At 38.7% G+C, this 7,073-nt stretch overlaps 1 long non-coding RNA gene across 1 annotated transcript in view; it reads left to right on the forward strand.

The window, feature by feature from the left end:
* Positions 1-4,417: 4,417 nt before the first annotated feature.
* Positions 4,418-7,073, forward strand: part of LOC116697401 (uncharacterized) — a 7,144-nt gene continuing 4,488 nt past the window's right edge. The window contains exon 1 of the long non-coding RNA XR_004333995.1: positions 4,418-4,428. This is a non-coding gene — a long non-coding RNA (uncharacterized LOC116697401). The remainder of the gene's footprint in view (positions 4,429-7,073) is intronic.

Genomic DNA, 7,073 nt, shown 5'->3' on the forward strand with positions numbered 1-7,073 from the left:
TCACATGTGTATACATTTGTAAAGATGTTTATACATATATGTAGATTTTTCTTTAATTAAAAAGAAAATAATTTGAGATTATGACCCCTTGTCCTATTTTCACTACAAGGGAGAGATTCTTTTTGATGTTGATGTTTGATGTCTTTTTTTTAATGTTTAATTTCTTGTACGGCACTGCAACTTTTATTCTTGTGTTTTATCTGTTTTTCTTTTTTAACTGATTTTGTGTACAGCACTTTGAATTGCCCTGTTGCTGAAATGTGCTATACAAATAAAGCTGCCTTGCCAGCTAGCGGATCAGGCAGCTAGCGGATCTAGGAGAGATACCTACAATTTGAGACAAAAATGAAATTGTGTTGAAATGCAGGAACTCATAGTGCACCTTTAACTTTTCTCCACATTACATGTAGCTACATCATGTTGGAGTGGAAAAATACAAAATGTTGCACAACAGAATGTACCACTAGCTGTTTATTCATCATTTTTGTTTATTTTTTTGTACCTTATTGTGTTCATATTTTAAACATCTTGACACAGAATATTGTTACCCTTCACTGAAACAGAAAATCTAATGCATACATAAACCATACAGAAGGTAACAGCATAGATGTCACCATCAGTGTGCATGTATATCCACTCATATACATTCGTGCATATGCACAAAACATGCATAATTAGGAAGAGAAAGGGAAGAAAAAGAAAACTACACACATACTGTACATATGCATGCGTTATAGACAGCAAAGATACACACATATACATACATGCGCATACCTGCATACATCCATAGATTACATACCACTTATACAAATGTACACACATCAATATACTTGTACACATTCATCATTTTAAATGATTATTTTAAAACATTTTCATGGCACTGGCGGCACAATGACTGAGATGTTTAGGGCGACATGGCCATTAAGAGTCATTGATGGATATGGAAGTAAAACAGCACAGTGGGAGGTTTCTCTGAAATTTATCAGCCCTGCATAGCTGCAAATTAGGAGGCCATAGTTCTCAAAGTGAAAAGGCTTTCACTCAACAGTAATTGACTGATCTGCCCTTGCATTTTGTCTATGAAATGAAGTGGTATATTTTTTATGGTCCAATGCTCTAATGTAGGCCTGGCCTTGTTAGTCACCCACTTCCATTATTCATACACTGTAATCTAGAATTGTTCTATGCTGGCACATGGAGGTGACCATGATACCTGTTACTGAGAAGCCTGCATCTTTTTTGTCTGATGGTCTAGTTATATAACGTGTATGCAGCGGCGTTAGGCAGCCTGTTGTAGAGCCAGGGGATATTTACCAGTCAGGGGTTATACAAAAAGACACACACACCCACACACAAACACACACGGTCAGACAGCGGTCATTGTGAAATAAAACTATCAAATAAAATTAATGCTGTGCTGATGAGTTGTCTGTAGCTTTGCTCCCCAGATGCACTTCTCTAATTTTGGATTAAAAAAATAATCTATTTGTAAAGTAAATAGCATCTGCCGGAAGCTGTCAGTATGGGATTTGCAGTTCAGCTAAAGCTGTTTGATGGATGCCAACCTTATAATGTAAGTGTATGTGTGTGCGTCTGTGTTCATCCTAGAAAGTGAGTTGCCTGGAAGCTGAGCATCTTCAAGTGACTGCAATGAGACGAAACACAGAAGTAGATTTGGAGGAGGATTCGGACATCCTCGCTTCCCTCTTTATTCCCTCGCTCTGTCTCTCACTCTCCTGGATGAACATAAAAACCAGCTAACATCATCTGAAGGGTGACTTTCAGCATGTATCAGTGTCTGTAGACATTCTCTTAAGGGTCTACCTGCTGCATAAAAACAGAGAAATACACTGACCTCAGTAACCTGCATCCTCCAACACAAACATGCTCTTTAGAAGCTGAAAACTGTTATTTTTTCTCAGACTCTATAACCTGCAGGGATTCAAGAAATTATATACAATTATTGGTATTATGATGGACAATGTAATTAAGAAATGTATTGATTTGTTCAAAAGCAGAAGTCAGACCAGCCAAAAAGTGATACATACTTCAGACCTATAGTACTTACAGTACTTACACACTACTTTAGCAATCTTGTACTTTTTGTAACTTTTACTGTGGAAAAACAGAAATTATAACAGCTTTGAATGTTTAGGTGATGACAAAATCCAGTCAAAAGAACAACAAAGTGTTTTAAAATTTGTTCAGGAGAGAAAGAACAAAACTCCATAATACTGTTGTCCTCTTTAAACCAACATTTGATAAGTGTACAATATACAGTTACATAACCTTGCATGTTACTAAATATCTCTCTCAGAGCAGAGTCACTGTGTTGTGCTTTTTTTGTGAGGGAATGCACATCTCACTCGCAGACACGCGCACCCACCTACATTTCATACACATCATCTGTATATGTGCTGCACATGTACTGTATGTTTAAAGAAAGAAGAAACGAAAAGAAAAGGAGAAAAAACATGCATGCAAAGGCATGAACACATGCAAATATCCACAGTGTATTTATACACACACAGTTACTCGTTATGTACTGTATATCTTGACTAACAAGCTGTTAAAACCATTTTGACATAATCACAGAAACACTATTTTTATGATCTGAGGAAAACTAAAAAATAATTACACAACCTTCCGTACTTTCTATTTTAAGCAATACAACAATACCCAGCATCCTGTCACTTTGGATCCAGCTTCCTGTTATGATGCCGTCCCCACACCTAATGAGCGTTGGACATGCCCGTCCTGAGGACCGCGCCTATGTGTGAATAAAGTTTTTCCCGCAAATTGAGAAATCAAACAAATCTAATCTCACATCAACCAATCAATCAAAGAAGTGCTCGCAATTGAGAGTGAAAAATATAACTGAACAGGCAGAACTAATCAGCTATTCAGCATGTCACAGGACACAGGGACATCTTTGAACACATGACCCCTCTGTGACGCACATGCCAGATTCATTTACTGTCACATTTTAAAATATTAGGAGCTTTCAAACATTTTCTGAGTCACCCAGATGGCTTTAATCTTGTCATTTTATTAATCTTTAGATATGCACTGTTATTTGTCCCACTGCAAGCAGGTAATGTTTTGAGTGATGTGGTATTAGTAATAATTAATATTTCAATAATTCAGTATCTTAGCAGTGATTATTAATACTCTAGCAGAACACAATTTCACTGCCAACACATGCCGTTATTTCAAGATCCATGCACTTTTTCCTCACTTATTTATGAATCCTTTTTAGCTCACCTAAAAACAAAAGTTTTGTAGGCTTTATGTTCATTTGTGGAAGAGTAAGAGAGGTTGCCATTTCCGATTAGCCTTTATGGGTAGTAAAAATACAGCATGATGGAATATGAAGATGCTGATAACACTGTTTACAGGCCATACAAGACTGTGAAGATAAAAAGAAAAAATGCCCTGTGAGGGCAGGCATCCGTATTCAGAAGTGACTAGTGGCTGTGTTGCTCTCGCTTCCTCAATCCTCTCACCTTTCTGTTTTCCTGTAAGGAGGCTTTTTAGTTTGGTTGTGAGCAGAACCCACTGCTGCGTTATGTAACGTTCCAGGAATAAATAGTCTGAGGTGGTGTGTGAAAACCTTGTCTCAGTTTGCAGGTGATGTGTTACAAACATTTTTATCAGGGAATTCAGCCTGTAGAAATTCAGCTGGGACCATATGTGATTACTGTATGAATGCATGTGCATTTGTGTGTGCGTTACAGGATCCTCGGCTCTTGATGTGTGTGTTTCAATCAGGAGAGACATGTTTGCAGATGTGCAAATGAGGTTTATTGTACAGCTCAGTGAAATGTACAAAGTCTTTGGCGATTAGACTCAATTGCTATACAAATTTTTTGTATATCTAAATAGGGTTAGAGAACCATCAGGCCCCCCGATGGAATCTAGACAAAAAGGTGGTGGCGACGAAGGAGCCCGAAGACCAGACCAAAGCAGGCTCCGGACCGGTCAGCTGGAGTAGATGACTAGAGGTGGAAGGGGGGGGTGGAGGGTTGCACTCTTTGCCTGCAATGACAGCTGAACAGCACACGGAGAAACAGAATTTTTAGAGCAGGGTTGTGACTCTGTGATCGGCCCTTGTAATTTGTGTACGATTCTGATTGGTTAAGCAGAAAAATGAACGCTTCCACCAGCGGATTCCATTCAGGAAGAGAGCATTGATTAAATTAGGTCTTCCTGAAAGGATTTTACCTGAGCTATACTTAAATCAGGAGAGACTAGTTGCCAACATGCGACAGTTATGCACAGCAAAAAATAAATGTATTAGGATAACAGCTGAATTGATTTAGGAGTGCACCGATTAAAAGTTAGGTTTTCCTGAAAGAATTTACGCTGAGCTACATTTGTGGGAGATAGATACAAGGACGTGGGAGAGGACTCTGATTGTGTGTGTGTGTGTGTGTGTGTGTGTGTGTGTGTGTGTGTGTGTGTGTGTGTGTGTGTGTGTGTGTGTGTGTGTGTGTGTGTGTGTGTGTCACAGCCACCCTGTGATTCACATGTTCTTTTTGCTGAGATCACACATCTTTTTACGTCTCTCACCTTCTTCAAGTGTTGCTATTGCTGTCAGTAGGCTTGGCAAGTCTGGATAAATACATGACTGCTGACCTTTATTGTGTCCCAAACAAACAAGATTTCCCTTAGCTGCACTGGAATTTTAAAGCATGACCGGGTAAACGAAGTCTCGAAGGTCACCCTTGTCATCACATTCCCTGACGGAAATTTCTCTTTAAATTTCAGCTGAAGTTTGGGATGGCTTTTTTTTTTATCACAGAACCTGCTGAGGCTCAAAGGGCAATTAACATATCAACATTCAGAACTATTTCAATTGGCTTTTTTTTTTAAATTTCAAATAATTTAGCAGGCATGCTGTTATTTCTGTAGATCATTAAAATGGCCTTGAATATTTTCAAAATGAAACTGATCAACTTATTGCAGCTGCTCTCTGAATTGCAATGAGGTATAAAGGGCTTCATCTTTGATAAAGCGCTGTAATGGTTGTGTACACATTCAGCAGAGGAAGGAGCTTTTAAAACTCGCTTCCAAGAGCCGAGAGAATAGGCTTCCTGCAAAAACATTTTCAGTGAATGAGAGCCTCCATCTTTAAGGGAAAGAACACATTTGTAGCTGGTTAAAGTGGATTATGTCCAGGGTGTTTGGTGTGATTTGGTTAACTCCCTTGTTGACTGGTAGCTGCGCTTCAAAATGAAGAAAAATAGATGAGAAAGAACAGGCAACAGGTGAGTATGAGGGCAAATCAAGTCTTGTTTTATCTTATGTAGTGGGATCAATTCACTCTGTAAACGTTCTTCCAATACGTATATTTCCACAGGGAACAAAACTCACCTCATTTACACTAAACAAGTTAAGCAATGAGTAAGAACGCACTGAAGAGAGATTATGATATGTTAACAGCAATACACTTTTAAGCAGATGACGTAGCTACTGTAGATTAGAGGAAACATGGGTCCTGAATGCTCTACTTATGTGATTTAGTTCATTTAATCTTTTAAAGGGGTGATATTTACAATGAGAACGAAACTGAAATTATTGAAATTAATTAACCAAACATGCATTTAAGCCTGAGGATCTGGCATAGAAAGAGCCATCTTGTTACCGAAATCCAATCTGCAGGCTGCTTTGTAGTTTTGTGAGGCATTTGGTTACAAATTAAGTTTTGGACAAGTACAAATTTTGACATGCTGGTGGCAGCAGAAGACAAACCAGGGTATTACTAATGTCCTAATGTGTCAGATGCTTGGCCGGCCCACCAGCATGACTGCCAGCATTAGAACCACCAGAAAACTGTGTAAAAAAGGATGATTATGTTAACAATTGTTAGCATGCTTAACTAAGATGGTGAACATGGTCAACAGTAGTCCCTCTAAACATCAACATGTTGACGTAGTCATTATGAGCCCGTTAGCATGTTGATGTTAGCATTCAGCTCCAAGCACTACTATGCTTATGTCTTCCCAGAGCTGCTAGCATGGCTGTAGACTCTTATTCTTGCTTTAAAAATGCCTCAAAATGCCTTAAATTGCTTTAAAAAAGTCTTAACACTTGTGACACAAAGAAGGCTGTCTGACACCACATTAAGTGATTTCAAATTAGGCCTCATGGTCCCTGTCCTAAAGTGGCAGCTCCAGAAATAAAGTAATTTACCTCAAAGCAATTCTTGTTAACTCTTAATCTACACTATTAACCATTTCTCTGACTCTGCTGTGTACACATTCCCAGCTCTTGAAAGTTAAGTGTTAGTATTCAAGGTATCCCTCTGCATTCTGCCACTAGGCCAAGTAATCATTATAGCATTCATTTTATATTACACTTTGGCCTCGTTCCCTGTTTATTTTTTGCGTCAGCCTGTGTAGTGCAATTGTGCCCTTTAATTATCTTAGTAAACACCTCATTCATTATTTGTTGTCTGCTGCGCCGGCTCAAATTCCCGTGAGCTGGAATGAGCTAGAAACATGAAACTTTGGGGAACAACTGGAAATGGTGTGCATGTGCATCTGTGGAAATATTAATCCAACCACATTGTGGTGCTGTAATGTAAGGCTTCAAAATACAAACTTTGAAAGGCCACGCCACCCACACCGTAAATCAGATTGACTTGAAATTCCTCACACAGATGCAGCTTAATGTGCTCTGCAAAAAAAGCCTCAAGGACCATAAACGTCCTCATAGAAAATCTTTCCGCCATTTTGAATTTTTGGACATAAACATATTTTTGAAATCTCCTCCTACACCGTAGCTCCAATTGCCACCAAATTTTCAGTGATCATCAGTGGATCAAGCTTATCACAAATTGTATAAAGCATGTCCATTTCTCAATTGCTTTTCAAGTTATTGAGCAATGAATTTCAAAAGGGGCGTGGCTCTGGACATAAATGAACACAAATCAGCAACTGTAAGGCTAATCACAACAAAACTCACAGGGTGTGTTCAGATAAGTGCCCCAGATAAAACCAGACTGTTTTAGACACTACAAAGAGTCTCTTTCAAATTGACCACTAGGGGGCGCTTTAAATGCACAATAA

This window comes from Etheostoma spectabile, chromosome 10 (assembly GCF_008692095.1).
Source record: "Etheostoma spectabile isolate EspeVRDwgs_2016 chromosome 10, UIUC_Espe_1.0, whole genome shotgun sequence".
NCBI classification, from domain to species: domain Eukaryota; kingdom Metazoa; phylum Chordata; class Actinopteri; order Perciformes; family Percidae; genus Etheostoma; species Etheostoma spectabile.